A 16,920-nucleotide genomic window follows, 5' to 3' on the forward strand; every position below is an offset into this window, starting at 1 on the left:
TCTTTTATAAATAATAAAGCCAGATTCTCTCATTTCTCCTTCTCCTTTTGAATCAATAGTTTTGGAAAACTGATAATACCATATACAGAATCGAGCTCATGTTAAAGGGTATCTGTCTATCTGAGTTAACCTAATAAATGCACTTGGAAATCCTCTCGTTGATTACAAAACTAATGCATTGATAGTTGAGAGATTAAATGCTGTTGTATGATGGACCTGACCTGATGGATTGATTGCATGGACGGAGGGTTGAGATTGGAATCCTGCAGAGGACGGACGGTTTTTGAAACTACAGAGAAGCATACCCACATAACTTTCCCACCCATCCACTTTTAAAATATCACTTTTCTACCCAAACTCCATATTCCGTTAGTAATTTCGGTTAAATACAATCATATTTATTATAAAGACGAAAATACCCTTAACAAAAACCCTATCACCCCAACCCGCAGCTCTCACCGATCGTCGGCGGACACCCACTGCTTTTTCGCGCTTTTTCCCCTCTTTGCGGCCTTTTCCAGTAGCATGTGACATCGGAAACTCCGCCCAATGGCACCAATCGAACCCCCACCCTACACTCAGCAAAACCCCTACCTCCACTTGCCCTCCCATCTCGTCGTTTGTTGCCAGTGACCTACCATTTCCGCCGCAAGACAGTAGCATTTTGCGACCCCAACCATCCGAAAACAGCCAGATTTTTGGCTGCTTCCCAACGCCAAGCAATGTGCGCACGCCCGAGCGCACACTTGAGCACCACCCCAACACCCAGGCTTGTGTGTAGTGGGAGAAGGCTGGCTGGGGGAAAAAAGTCGAACAGGTGGAGTGGTGATGTCTAGAAAGGCTTGGATTTTAGTTGGGGCAAATGGTCGAGCAGGTGGTGTGCGTCAAGGTGGGGAGGCTGTGGTGAAAGCTTGGGAATGATGGAAAACCAGAAAATCACCAGCAAAACACAATAAATAAAAACTTCTCAGTACACCCACAATCTCTTACAAATTTCCCTACCAATCAAACTCCACAACCAACAAATTGGGTCGTAAATCGCGACTGCCGCGCAACGGCGAGGGCAGTTCGCGAACGACAAACGACGACAGAGGACAGCCGGTGGGTGGGTGGGTTTTGTTGAGGAGAGGATGATGGTTCGTATGGTGGTGTCAGGGGTAATTTTCAGTGGCAAAATCGACCGGAATCTGGCCTTAAAGATGGGTTATCACGCAAAAGGGCAGCGGTCGTCGGCCGTCGATAGGAAGGAGCAACGACGTGGGAGTGAGAGGGTATTGGTGTGGTGATGAGAGGAATCTGATGGTGGGCTGGGAGGTCTCGCTGATGTCGGAATCAAGCCGGATCCAGCCTAGTCTGACAGTCGGATGGGTGGACAGGGGGGTTTTGTTACTTGACCATCATACCCTTATAAATAAGGGAATTTTTTATCATCTTGCCCTTCTTTACAACGGACTTTACTAAAAAAATTATGTTTTGGGTAGGAAAATAGTATTTTAAAAGTTTATGGGTGGGAAGGATCATTAGTTCATTATTTGGGTGGGAAAAAGCCCTTTCCTCGTTTATACAGGGCAAACATGACTATTATAGTACATCAAAAAGAAAACGAAAGCAAACATAAAACTTTGGACGTCCTGGATGGCTGGATCCCGTATCTGTATATAAGTTTCCCGAATTTTTCTTGGATATAATAATATGAATATAAGAAAAAGCTACTTCTATTTTTACGTACGGACATCTTACTTGTCACTGTATGAGTATCGGATCTGATGCAGTACCTTCCACAAATGGATTAATTTTATTAGTTGTAACAAAGAGACTATATTATGAATTAATTCATCAATTTATCAAATAAATTATATTAAAGTTGAATTTAATTATATTAATTTTGTAAAAAATTAATTAATTAACAGAACTAACTAAGTCTAAGCCTCTATACAATTGAATAATTAACCAATTTACTTAATAAATTATGTTAAGATTATATATATATGAAAAATTAATTAATTAACAGGGTTGATTAAGCCTAATTGACTAAGCCTTCATCAATTAAATAAGTACTCAATTTATCTAGTAAATTATGTTAAGATTGAATTTAGTTATATTAATTTTATGAAAAAATAATTAATTATTAAATAATTAATCAATTTACTTAATAAATTATGTTAAGATTAGATAAAGATATATTAATTATGTTTGGGGAAAAATCCTCATGGGGGTGAATTTTCCCATGAAGTCTCATTCATCGGACTAGGTCAGGACGGGGATGGAAGTGATTTCATCTCTACAGGCTAGGATAGTCATAAGAGTTGTCCTCGCCAACAAAGACAGGTTGGGGATGGTCATAGGAGTGGATATCAAGGACGGGGACGGGAACGGGAATGGGAACGGGTCCCCAGCCCTAACTGTGTGACTAATGGATCTGGATGCAGTACCTTGTACAATGATAATAAATTTTTCCTTGCAAATCCATGATATAAAGACACAATTATGACACATCATTCAATCCCCTCAAGGGTCCACCCCAAGTTTTTATTTCAACTTTTAAGGCAGAGATGCTGCCGCTGCCTAGCTGATTTAATTAAATTACTTTTTCTTTTATAAATAATAAAGCCAGATTCTCTCATTTCTCCTTCTCCTTTTGAATCAATAGTTTTGGAAAACTGATAATACCATATACAGAATCGAGCTCATGTTAAAGGGTATCTGTCTATCTGAGTTAACCTAATAAATGCGCTTGGAAATCCTCTCGTTGATTACAAAACTAATGCATTGATAGTTGAGAGTTGAGAGATTAAATGCTGTTGTATGATGGACCTGACCTGATGGATTGATTGCATGGATGGAGGGTTGAGATTGGAATCCTGCAGAAGAGTCTACGGGTTTTTGAAACTATAGAGAAGCATACCCACATAAATATATTTTGAAGATCTTATGTGGGACAAGTGCTATAAGTTCTTGTAATTATTTCAACCATCACACGTGGGTTGTGGGATCATATGTTTGGCCTAAAACCAAGAACAAAAATTTATCTTCATCTCTGCCTTGTATACTTACTTTGCATTCTTTTACAGGAATGGCCTGGTCAAGATAATATAAGCTGCCTTGGAAGCAGGCAATAACGCCAAATTTCAAATACTATTTTGATGCTACTCATTGTTCTTGATGATTTTGAGAACCGCATCACGATCCCCCTCATTTGATTTTACATATAAATTCAGCTAACTTATATGGTTTACTCAGATTTCATAGTTTCCCCTTTCTGGACCTAGTTATTCATAGCCAGATTCAAACCATTTTGCTCATGGGTCACCAGAATTTGCAGCTTTTGCCCGAATTTCTATACATTAAACAATGCAAGACTATAAATAATATATAATAAGATTATAAGGAATATCTTCGTTTCCCATTCAAAAGGAAGAATCGACTGTGTTAATTTGTTCATCTTGCAAAGAAAGCATAATGTAATACATTCTAAATGGTAGTTAATATTAAAACAATATCTTCCGAATATATTAAAGACACATGATTCCATATATTTGTCCATTTGCAGTCCTGGGAGTGCTTTAATTTCTTTCATTAAAAAGTTAAATCCGAGTGGTTTGGTATATATTTGGCCTTAGCTTTTTTCTATGTAAATAATAAGCAGGTTTTTGAAGAGGGGTCCTTGTTGATGATGATGATACATATATTATTATTATAAGTGGACAAAGTTGGCCCATGATGTTATACTATAAGTTTATTATGTCTACATCGTACCAAACAATAATTTAATCTCTCAGCTATCTATTTTCAAAATTAATGATGCTATACCCATTATAATGCGTAACGTAGGATATTTGATGGTTCGCTAGCTCTTTGTGCTTTACCATGGTATATATATATACACACACGCCAAAAAGAGTATATATATATATATATATAAAACAAAATAAATACTAATTATTAATACCCATACTGTTATGTTTTAATCCTATCATCAATTACTACGATGCCAACCAAATCAACCAACACAACACATGCAAAACAACGAAACCAGGAGAAACAAGATCTATCGTAGTTCACCTATCCAAATGAGGATAGACTACATCCACTTTGAGCTCCACAATTGAGGAGCTCTCTGCACTAATTTGATTACCTGTTACGGATCACACACACACACACATACAATCTTCACTCTCTTCTTCCTCACCTAATTTTCTCTTCTGAATTTATACACCACTGTAACTTCTGCCCTAGGAGAAACTCAATTTGGAATCCCTAAATTGAGAGTAAACCCAACCCTCAATGAGTGACTAAAAATCACTCAAGAATTACATAAATTAATCTAGAAGAAGAACTAAGAACCATAACCCTACAAGAGTAAATTCGAGAGAGAGAGAGAGAGAGAGAGAGAGAGAGAGATTTTCTTTTGTGATCGTTGACTTCAACCTAATGTTGGAGAGCTTTTATACCACTGGACAGATGACTTCATGGCAACCATTAGATCCATTCACAAAACAACGGTCAGGAAGGTGCAAGTAAAACAACAGCGTATCAACATTAGTTGCATGACGCCGTTTCTGACTTCACCTTCAACAATCTCCACCTTGAAGTCAAAACTCCCAGCAGTAACACAACAGCTCCCACTTGTTCAGAGAAGTCATCACCAATTACTTCTTAGCTCTTTTCCTTACTGCTTATCCAATAAACAGCAAATCCAAGCAATACTTGAATTTGGCAGCAGTGACTATTTTGGTGCCCATATCCGAAGGGTTATCTTTAGCTGGAACCTTCCTTAGATCAATCACTCCCTTAGCAATTAGGTCCCTGGCAAAGTGAAACCTGACATCCACATGCTTGGTCCTCTCATGATAAACTGGGTTCTTGCTCAAGTGTAGGGCACTTTGGTTGTTGGAGTACACTGTTACCACACTGTCTACCAGCTTAGCTTCCTTCAAAATTCCTTGAAGCCACAAAGCTTCTTTGAAGAAATTAGCCACAACTATATAGTTTGCCTTTGTTGTGGATAGTGCAACAAGTGGCTACAGTTGAGACTTCCAACTAACACAGTTTCTAGCTAAAGTAAAACAGTAGGATGTGGTTGATTTTCTTGTATCCCTGTCACCTGCAAAGTCAGAGTCTACAAATCCTACAAGATCAAGTGAATCATCCCTTTTACAATAATTTAAACCAATATGTAAAGAAACATTGATATATTTAAGCAACCACTTTAATGCAATCCAATGATCATTGCCAGGATTAGACATAAATCTGCTAAGTAAGGAAATTGCAAATGACAAATTTGGTCTAATACTAATCAAGACATACATTACAGACCCTATTGCATTAGAGTAGGGTATATTCTCCATCTTGATCACTTCATTATCAGATTTAGGGCATTGTGGTTTGCTTAAGATAAAGTGAATTGCTAGTGGCATATTGACAGGTTTAGAATCAGACATTCCATATTTCATAACCAGTTTTTGTAAATATGACCACTAATGGATTCTTAGCTCATGATTCTTCCTATTTCTCTCTATGACCATTCCCAGAATTTTTCTAGTAGATCCTAAGTCTTTAATATCGAATTTTGAGTTTAGTTTCAATTTTAAATCACTTAGTTTTTATTCAAACTTACTGATTAGAAGCATGTCATAAACATATAATAGCAAGTAAATAAGCATGTTATTAGTGGAAGCAAAATAAGAACAACTAAGTAAATAGGCATGTTATCAGTGGAAGCAAAATAAGAACACCTATCATATTTGTTCCTAGAGAATCCACTGCTCAATATAAAAGAATCAAACATTTTATACCACTACCTAGGTGATTGCTTAAGGCCATAAAGTGATTTATGTAGCATGCAAACATGATTGGACTGGTTTTTGTATATGAATCCAGCAGGCTGTGTCATAAAGATATTCTCTTCTAACTCACCATGTAAAGACGTAGTTTTTACATCTAATTGTTCTAACTCAAGGTCATGGTGAACTACTATAGAAAACATTAACCTAATTGTTTTAAACTTAACAACAGGTGAGAAAATCTCATTAAAATCTATATTTTCCCTTTGAGTATAGCACTTAACTACTAAACAAGCCTTATATCTAAGAGGTTCAGTAGGAATCATACCTTCTTTGAGCTTGAAAAGCCATTTGCACTCCACAGGTGTATGATCTTTGGGTTTAGGGACCAAAGACCATGTGCCATTTACCTTTAGTGACTGCATCTCTTCCTCTATCACAGACACCCATTTATCTTTCTCCTTGGATCTCATAGCTTCTTCATATGTATCTAGTTTAGACTTCTGAACTTCAATACCTACAAGCAAGGCAATGTAGATTAAATCTACATAGGAGTATCTAGCAAGGGTTTTTATTTCTCTCCTAGTTATGTCCCTTGCCAACTGATATTATGTCAAATCATCATGTTATGGTCCTTTAGCATCTCCTGCTTGGTTAGGTTCATCGGGTATTGTATCAGCTTCTGGTTCAGTTTCTAGGTCATGGTGAGGTGTATCAAACTGTTGTGATATTGGCTCCACCTTAGTTGGAGTAACTTATGTTTGACTAGGGTTTAAATCATTGCTATTGGGGACACCTGGACTTTTGTTAGTAGATTTGTAAGGAAAAACATTTTCATTAAACACTACATCTCTACTAACTATGATCTTTACCCCTTGGAGTATCTCTATTCCACAGTCTATAACCCTTAGTCCCCTCTTGGTGTCCTAAGAATACACATCTTATTGATCTAGGTTCTAACTTCCCTTCACTTGTGTGTGCACAAGCAACACACCCAAATATTCTCAAATGGCTTAGACTAGGCTTTCTTCCTGACCACTTTTCTTCCAAGGACATGAACTTTATGGTAGTGGATGGGCTTCTATTTACTAAGTAAGCAACAGTGGTCAAGGCTTCTTCCCAGAAAGTTTTTGGTGAACCTGAAGTAAATAGGAGACATCTTACTTTTTCAAGTAAGGTTATATTCATCCTCTCAGCAATACCATTTTGTTGAGGGGTTTTTCTAACAGTTCTATGTCTAAGGATTCCCTGATCACTACAGTATTTGTCAAATTTTGTATTGCGAAATTCTAGGCCATTATCTATTCTAAGGACCTTAACCTTTCTATCAGCCTGATTCTCCACTAACTATTTCCAATTTTTGAACTTGATTAAAGCCTCATCCTTAGATCTAATGAGGTATACCCAAACCTTTCTACTAAAGTCATCTACTATGGAAAGGAAATAACTATTCCCCCATGAGACCTAACCTATTCAGGACCCTACACATCAGCATGTAGATATTCTAAACAATTAGTTGCAAGGTGAATTCCTTTTGTGAAACTTATACCGTGTTGCTTCCCTAACACACAGGTTTCACAAAAGTTAAGTGAGGTGATAGTGTCCTTACCAAATAGCCCATGTTGGTAGAGGATGGTCATCCCCTTTTGGCTCATATGCCCTTGTTAGAGTAGATGCCCTAAAGGCAATCAATTATTGTAGAATTAACTCTTTGTAATAATGTCCATTGATTAATAAAAGACATTTTATACTATATCGTGTAAATCATCATTGTATGTATTGATATATGTCCTTAGAATGGTAAAACCATGACGAGGGTATCAAGTGTTTCAAATCTTGATAGTGAGAACCCTATGAGCACATATGATGGTCATTCTAGAAACGTTCGTAGCCCTAGTATTATTTTGAAGTAAGGGCACAAATAATACGGTAAGGCTATCATAGTGTTGAACGACCCTGTCGAAAAGCAGTGACTAATCTCACTTGTCAAGATTGTTTGGTGACAACCTGGTGCAACACGTAGGTGCTTGCTGTAGGCAAGTTCACTGGACTGATCCACCAGAGGATTTCATATGGATGGTAACCCCAATGTCTATGGAACAAATCCTCTAACGAATGGTGGTGCATGTGATCCTTAGACTTGAGATCACCGGAGTGCCTTGTGCACCGATTGGTGCAGTTTGACACTAGCCTAACGCAGTTCTATTCAGAGCTGTCAATACGGTGGTGATTGGCTACATCAAGGAGTGTATCAAGACTATGGTGGATTGACAGAGGATTCATCACTCCCGGGTACGGGAGAAGTTATCTCACGGCGCAATTCAGTAAATGGCAATGACACTAAAACTGTGGCCACAGTGGGATTGAGTTGTTGCTCTATCCAGTTTATAATACAGGTCATTGGTCCAGTAACTGAATACACAATATCGAGAGTAACCAAAGGTTGACACTATTTCTATGCCTCAGTCTCGTCCAGATAACGAATGATGAAAAGATCGAATTGTACGGTAACCATATCGTTGACAGGTAGCTACTTTGCTGAATCCGAATCTATCGGGTGGCCATGATGCCTTGCTTGGGGCCAATCTTGGTTTGTGTTTAGTGAGACGATTAATTGGTGTTAATCGCGATACTACACACTGCCGGTAAGATGAGAAGCCTATGGGTCACACACATAGAAGATAATTTAAGAGCTAGAAAGAAAAAAGGGCGTTTTCGTTTTTTTAGGCGAAAGAGTATTTTAGTAATTTCATAGTGTAATTTGCTGAGGTCGTAGCCTTTATTTAATTTGTTAGAAAAATTAAATAAGTAAGATTACATTTAAATATGTGCTCGCATATATTTAAATAAATTATCATTATTGTTAAATGTTAATATATATAGTAAATATATATTAATGGATTTTAATTGAGATAATGATAAACAAAATTAAAATATCCAAATGGGAGTGTTTGAAACAAGGGGTGTTTGGGTTGGAGCCCAAGCCTATTCCATAAGGGAATAGGGCAATTAAAATTGCACTATAAAAGAAAAGGTTTAATTGAGAGAGAGTAAGATTTTTCATTTATTCATTTCACTCATTGAAAGAAAATTTTCCAGCCCCAAAAACACTTTCCCACGCCAGATTGCTTTTTGCTTAGAATCAAAGTATTCTTTGATTTTTCTTTCTTGTTTCTTAAGGCTAAAGAGGATCTAGCAAATCCCTCTTTAGTTACTTACGATTATCTTCGTGTGGACTATATCGATTCGATCCTACACTTGGGTCGGTAGCAAATTACATTAAGAGACAAAGTTAGAGGAGCCTCCAAACGTGCGTATGATTTCTTAAACTCTACACTAATTTTCTACAGATTCTTATTTTGATATAAACTATAAATTTGTGCCCTGATCTTGGTTCTATGGAACGATCCATGTTGTTATTAACTTTTGTTTTCCGCTGCGTCAATGGATCGTTTCCTAACAGCCCCATTCTCAAATGTCATTTTTCTATCACATTAGGGTTAGAAGAGACAAGTGCAGTATTGAATTTTTCAGAGTAGTAGTTCCCACACAATATATACAGTCCATTTTTTTTTCAGACCCTTTAGCACTACCCTTTAGCACTATGTTGTTAGTTCTATATACATTAAGGCATCTATTTTCTACTTTGTAACAACATCCAGATTCATCTAGAGTTCATAGGGAGATTATGTTTCTTTTTAGTACAGGGATGTATTTAACCTTAGTCAACATTATCAAGTTTCCATCATTCAGTTTTAAGGTTATACTACCTACTCCTTGAACTTTGCATGCATTATTATTCCCCCTGAACACTATCTCATGTTCATCAATTTTAAAGTCTTGAAACCAATCCCTATTAGGACTCATGTCAAAAGAGCACCCTGAGTCTAGAACCCATTCCTAAATCTGATCAGATCTAGACACTGTGAGGACTTCAAACTCATTAATACTGTCACTAGTGGAGGCTACATTACTTTCTGTGTTTCCTTGTTCCTGCTTTTTAATCTACTCAAAGCAACTCTTCTTTAAATATCCAGTTTTATTACAATGAAAGCACTTCCTAGTTTCCCCTTTGAACTTACTAAATCCCTTCCCTTTCTTCTTATTCTTTGAACTAGTGACACATTGCATGCTATTTCCTAATTGGCCAGAGTCTACTCAACCCTTTACAAACAAGTTATTCCCATTTCTTTTTTGGAACTTTAATTCTAACTCCCTAGCCTTTAATCCAGCAATGATTAAGTCAAGACAGGGTACAGTACCACTATATTGTGGAGCATTTTTAACAACTTGGTACTCTTCAGTCAAAGAATTAAGTACTATCATGGCTAAGCTTATATCACCTAATTCTTGATCTGTTCCTTTAAAGATTAAAGCTATTTTCAAGAATTCATCCAGATTGTCTTATAAAGATTTAGAGTTATCCATTTTATACGAGAATAAAGCACCCTTTAAGAAAGCTAAATTTGGAGCTGATTGTAAAGAGTAGAGTGTTTTGAGTTTACCCCATTGTGTAAGTGGAGTTTCCATGCCATCTACCTTCCTCAGTACTTTGTCCGAGAGATTTATTATGATAAGGTTGTACGCCTCCTCATCAACTTCAACCTTTTTCTTTAATTTCTCTTCTGGCTACTTCGTTGCATCTTTCTCTAGTGCAATAGCAACCTTGTTGTGTGATAGTAACGCCTTCATATTCTTCTTCCAGTTGTTGAAATCGATCTTCCCATCATACTGAGAAATCTCCATGCGTGTTGTAGTCATTACAAATTTCTTGATAATGCTATCAGAAGAATCCCAACAAAACCCTAGAAATTGAACCTATTTCTAATATTCAACAAATTGATACCAAGACTTGAGACTCTAACACATCTAGAATATCAAGGAACTGACGGATCAAGAAAACCCCCAAATTTAATGAACCCGAGATTTCAAGAAACTACTAGATGAAGAATTAATAACGCAAATCTTAGATTTAAGAACCCTAGAACACTAAGGGACTTACAGGTCGAGAAAACCCCAAAATTCGATGAACCCTAGATTTCAAGAAAGCCCACCAGATCAAGAACAAAATTAGAGGTCGACAAACCCACCCTAGATTTCTAACTGTGATACCACTGTTATGTTTTAATCCTATTATCAATTGCTACAATGCTAACCAAATCAACCAACACAACGCATGCAAAACAACCAAACTAGAAGAAACAATATTTACCTTGGTTCACCTATCCAAATGAGGATAGACTACATCCACGATGAGCTCCACAATTGAGGAGCTCTCTGCACTAATTTGATTCTCTGTTACAGATTACACACTCACAATCTTCACTCTCTTCTTCCTCACATAATTTTCTCTTCTGAATTTATACACCACTGTAACTTCTACCGTAGGAGAAACTCAACTTGGAATCCCTAAACCAAGAGTAAACCCAACCCTGACTGAGTGACTGAAGATCACTTAAGAATTATAGAAATTAACCCAGAAGAAGAATTAAGAACCCTAACCCTAGTAGAGTAAATTTGATAAAGAGAGAGAGAGATAAAAAAAAAAAATTCTTTTGTGATCATTGACTTTAGCCTAATGTTGGAGAGCTTTTATACTACTAGATAGATAGCTTCATGGCAACCGTTAGATCCATTCACAAGACAACGGTTAGGAAGACACAAGTAAAACAACAACGTATCAACATAAGTTGCACGATGTCGTTTCTGACTTCACCTTCAACACATACTGTTTGGATTGAACTTTAAATCTCAAATTTAAAGTACCCATTAATGATATTTCATAGACTAAATATTATTTTATTGACTTTTTTTTTTTAATGACGGAGGTGTCTGGACCAGCTTACATGCACCTCAACTAATCATTCAAGACCCTGAAACTATCGATCGGGTAAGAGCTCCAGTGGCTACCCCTATTAGCAAACGACGAGAGGACTCAAACTCAAGACCTCTTGAGTAATACACACAAAAGTCCTTATTGAAACACTCAATCACCCAGAGATAGTTTATTTTATTAACTTTACAAGAGTTTAGGTGTTTGATGTCCTATTGAGATATAAAAAAAAAAAAAAAAAAAAGGAAAGAGATCATAAATTATAAGTATTTAATGAGGAAGTAAATTTTTTTTATAAATTTGTATAACCCTCTTCTCTCATGACTTAAAAACTAATTATAACTCCTATATTTGTGGGCAAACGTGGAGATCTTTTATTTTTGAAACAAGTAATATTTTTATTTCCAATCTTTTTATGATAAGAGTATAGTCTAGGAACTTGCAATAATCTTTCAAATAAATTAGCCAAAATGTCTAGACAGCAAGTAATTCAACTAAACCTTAAAAATGACGAATAAAACGCTCCACCATCATCGCATTCACAATAAAACTTTATCAAATTTTATAAGTTGAATGGCATATATCTCACCAACTGTTGTGCCCGATTTTCTGAGTCGTCGAATTCATGCCACATGTCCTTCAACTAGAATGAATCCTAGTGATCAGGATCGTCCCAAGTGTCACCCCCATGGAAAATGGCTTGAACAATGAGTTCGTCAGCTTAAGACATGATTATTCTGACTTAATAATTACCCAGGCACAGTGATCACTCTGATTTGTGCATGAGTAAATGCCTAACTCATATCCAAATTGGAAGGGTTATGCGTGTAAATCCCCCCATAATCAATTCCCTGTCGCTAATTGACGAGAGTTTGGAAGGAAGGTTGCCTTCATCTTAAAAGCAGGGAACAGCCTGAGAGGTCATCTCGTTGAAGCACCTGCATGCAAGTTAAATATCATCTACAAGTTAAAGGTTGGCGACAAGTTAGACTTCACTTGCAAGTTTGCTACTATGACAGCCTATATAAGTTTATTTTTCACCCAAATCTGGGGACTATCTCTCTCTTTTCCATTCATGTAAGCCCCCCTAAGTAGTGGCGTCTTCTTCCTCCAACATACATATCTTGGTAAGAGGAGAGAGCAACCATTTGTAAATTGTAATCAAAGCAAAAAGCACCCAAAGCAATAACATAACAGTGGACATAGACTTGGTCTTAACCTGCCGAACCACTTTAAAAACCCCTCTGTATTTTATCTTTTATTTACGATCTGTTCGTTCTCCATTGATGGTCGAACATGACCATACACCCATCTGACTAGGTCCCGTCAAGGTCAATCAAGTATCGCTAGTTGTTGCGAATTTTCGTAACAACACCAGCCAAGATCATTAATTCAAAATCACTCCATCTACAACCAATCCATTTTGTCTCTTTGGTGTATACAAAATCTCAAACCCTAAACCTCCTAATTAAAAACTTGAATATTTGATACAATTACTAAGAAATCACATAAAAGCATGATAGATATAAAGTTAGATATGTATGAAATAAACTATTTTAAATTATTGTATTATTCATATAAACTGTGATTTATTTTCGTATGTTATTCATCTCGATATAATAAACATATATATAGATTGATGTGGTGATGAGATCAAGCAAGGGCCATGTTCAATGTTCAATGTTCAATGTTCAAAGGGAGGCAATTTGCAGTGTTTAGTCATTCAAAGAAAAAAAAAAGGGTAAAGGCAAACAAATATTAGTGCTGCACTGAAACTTAAGTCACTTTATTGAAACTTAATTCACTTTATTGAACAAAACTTCAATTGGTGTAGTTGATTGTTGGTGTAGTTGATTGTGCAGGTAAAGTGGTAACATTACTACTGCAAAAACTCTCTTTATGATATCTTGCTTTAATTCCCTAACAGAAAGACTTCTCATTCCATGTGATCACTGACCCCACCCTCTTCTCCAATTGTCTTTTAGTGCTCCTGCTAGTCATCCATGGGTTCCTTTTTTAATTGTTTATTTGCCGCCACAAAGTTATCGCATTTATATCTCTACCTCTTTTATTATACTCACGTATGGATAACATGTTTTCACGTAAATGATGTAATACGCTCGTTTTATCTTAAGATCCATTATTTTACTTTATATATATTACCAGCCATTGAAATTAAACACTTTTTCGAAGTGAATTTCTTGATTAATGATTGCCCACCAACTTATCATTGACATTGTACTGTCTTTTGGGTCACTTACTGCCTCCCCACATTGTGACAAACTGACTATTGTTGTAAACAAATGGGCGTATATGTGAATGTGAGGTCCATTTATATATTAAAAGAATAAAGAGTAATACGAAACAAAAAATAGTAAACACATATAAATCACAAATAATAAAGAGAAAGAAGAAATACGTGTGATTTACTCTGGGTGTATATGTGAATATGAGGTCCATTTGGATATTGAAAGCATAGAGAGTAGTACGAAACAAAAAACAGGAAACACACACAAACCACAAACAGTCAAGAGAAAGAAGAAATACATGTGATTTACCCCGGTTCTCCCAATTAACAGGTTATGTCCAATAGAGTTAATATTATTGCAATATTATCTCATCTCTCTCGTTTACAATTAATGTAATTTGTTTTACGATTTGTTATCACCCTCATACAAGAGAAAAGTATGTTTATATACTAGGTTTAAAAAAGTAAAACCTAATATTACAAGAATTTTTATTCTTAAACCCAAACCCAATAATGTGGGATTTCTAAAAGCATCTGCGTGGCCCCTTATTGTTGAAGTGGTCGACATCTCCAAAAGATATCCGGTTTCTAGGGCTAGTAAGTATTGACTTGACATTGATTTATACTTTTGCCCAGAAGTCTAAAGCTAAAGGAAAACACGCACCATATAAGTTTTGCTGATGCGTGATTTTAACACCAATGATTCGCACATGCAAAGTGCTAAGCTGTTCTTAGAAATTACACGTGAATGATTATGAGAATTGATTATGATGCAGAGATTATATATGTTTACAGAAACATAAATAATAGATTGATAAGAGAGATTTTTATAGTAGTTTGGATGCTTAAAGCGAATCCTATATCCACAGTTATTTTATTATTCTCTGACTATTTTTTTGATATTGCCTATAAAGCGTACAAAAATGGAGAAATACTTTGTTTATAGAGAAAAAATAATGGTTGAAGCTCTCGTTTTTGCCCAGCTCTCATATGTCTTGCCCCCTCTTTCGTGAAGAGAGGTGCTCATTTAATCTTTAAAGTCAATGTAATGAGCGTTTTTGTAAGTTGTCATGACATGTGGAGACTACTACTCTGTAATCCTTATCTTAAAATGGGATAGGATTGATATAAATTTTTTCTTTGAGGTGGTTTGTGTTTTGAAGGCTACTATCACTTTGTCTTTAAGTGCTTGTTAAGCTCTAATTGGTGGTACTCACTTAATGTATATTTTTGATACAACAAGTTTCATCTTTATGGTAATTAATTAAAGGACTCTTGTTGTTCTTAAGACACAAGTAAACTGACAAGTCGTTCTTGTGCACTTTCAAATCATAAACGTATTAAGAGTTTAGATTTGGATTGAATTTGTTTGATGTTATATATGGTTAATTCTTACACGTCATATTCCTCAACAGGCATTCATTGTCGAGCAAAAACAGCTCTTTCTGCGCAGCCTGCTCCCCAATCTGTCTGCCATTCTAATAAAATTTGTGTCTTCTTTATCTGCTTTCACAACAACTCTCACATTTATTATATATAGATATTGTTATAACTTTCGGAGTGTTGTTTAAAGCAAGGGAGCAGTGCTCGGGATATTTGTTGATGTAAGATTCATTTATGAATAGAGTTCAATTATTGATATTACTCCTGCAAGTTTCTTTCAATTGGATCCCTTAGTTTTCCATATACCTGTCAATTCTGTAAGGCAATAATGTTAAAATATCAAATGCCTAGGAGTAGCAGGACAAAATCTGAGATATATATAAATATAATGTATAAAATCGTTTAAAGTTAATACTGGTCAGCTTTATTTTGAATAAATTGAAAATAGGACCCAAATGCAATGTTTCTAGGCTCTAGCTACTAATTGTTCAATCCTCGGTTCCTTTCATTGCATCACCAATGGCCCCAGGCCGTAGGTGGCGGATGTTTTTTGTACAGCCCAAGTGCATTCTGAATCTGGGCCCTGAAATTGGGCCATGTAAGTAGTAAGTAGGCTCAGGCTGAAACCGTCGTTCCTCTCTCTCTCTCTCTCTCTCTCATTGATGATTTTCTGGTTTTCAATTACTATACCCAGCTGAGGTGACCCAGGTTGCAGTAAATATTTAATTTTTGTAACAGGTTCAGGTTGCATTCAATCCTGCTCATTGAATCGGCTGCATATCAAATATTCAGTCCATTTTGTTTTTTTCTCTTGGAAGCTTTTGCCATATATCAAATATTTTTGTATTCTTCTTGGGGTTATAAGCATTTGCATATGGTAAATTAACTGTCTATGGATGATTATTGCATATGAAACTATTGGCAGCCAAGGCGTTTTGCTCACTTCTTTGGTTTCATAAGTTCAAACCTTAGGGTCACCTATTACAATAATATTGTGGTTTACCTGATTTTTTGGGTTTGTAGATTCAATAGATTCTAGAAATTAGTTTAGATGTACGCAACTGGCCTGACACCCTGGTTACCAAAAAAAAAATGTGGCCTACCAGTACAATTTCAGCTTGGCTTTAACTTTTTGGATAGAAGAAGAAGGATGCATCAGAAAAAATGGGCCTTTCTTTTTTCTTCTTATGGGATATACATTTAATAAGTAGGTTTATAGTTGGCCTTATATGCTAAGGGTTTGTCCCACCATCCCCTTTGATAATTGTCTTCTACAAACAGATTTCTATCCAAACAAAAGATTCACAAAGCAGTCATTGAAGCCATCTCCTTCCATCCCATCCCACCCACTCACTTGCTAAATTGGATGAAGAATCACTTTCACTTGCTCCTTGCCTTAACAAGAGTTGTCAATTAAGTAATGAAGTTGAATATGTAAATTTCAAGATGATTATTGTGTTTTGTTAATGAAATCCTAAAACATTTCAACGTATGGTTTGGAGATCTGAATCTGGATTAGGGAGAGAGTCAAAGCAAGCATTAATGAATGATGACAGCTTCGAAGTGATTCCACTAGTTTACTAACCAACTTGGAGTTGTCTGTTATATTAAATTTTGACAGTTGAGTGGAGAGAGAGAGAGCCGTTCGGTCTCTAGATCTGATTATGTGATAT

Source organism: Pistacia vera, unplaced genomic scaffold, assembly GCF_008641045.1.
Source record: "Pistacia vera cultivar Batoury unplaced genomic scaffold, PisVer_v2 Contig372, whole genome shotgun sequence".
Taxonomy (NCBI): Eukaryota; Viridiplantae; Streptophyta; class Magnoliopsida; order Sapindales; family Anacardiaceae; genus Pistacia; species Pistacia vera.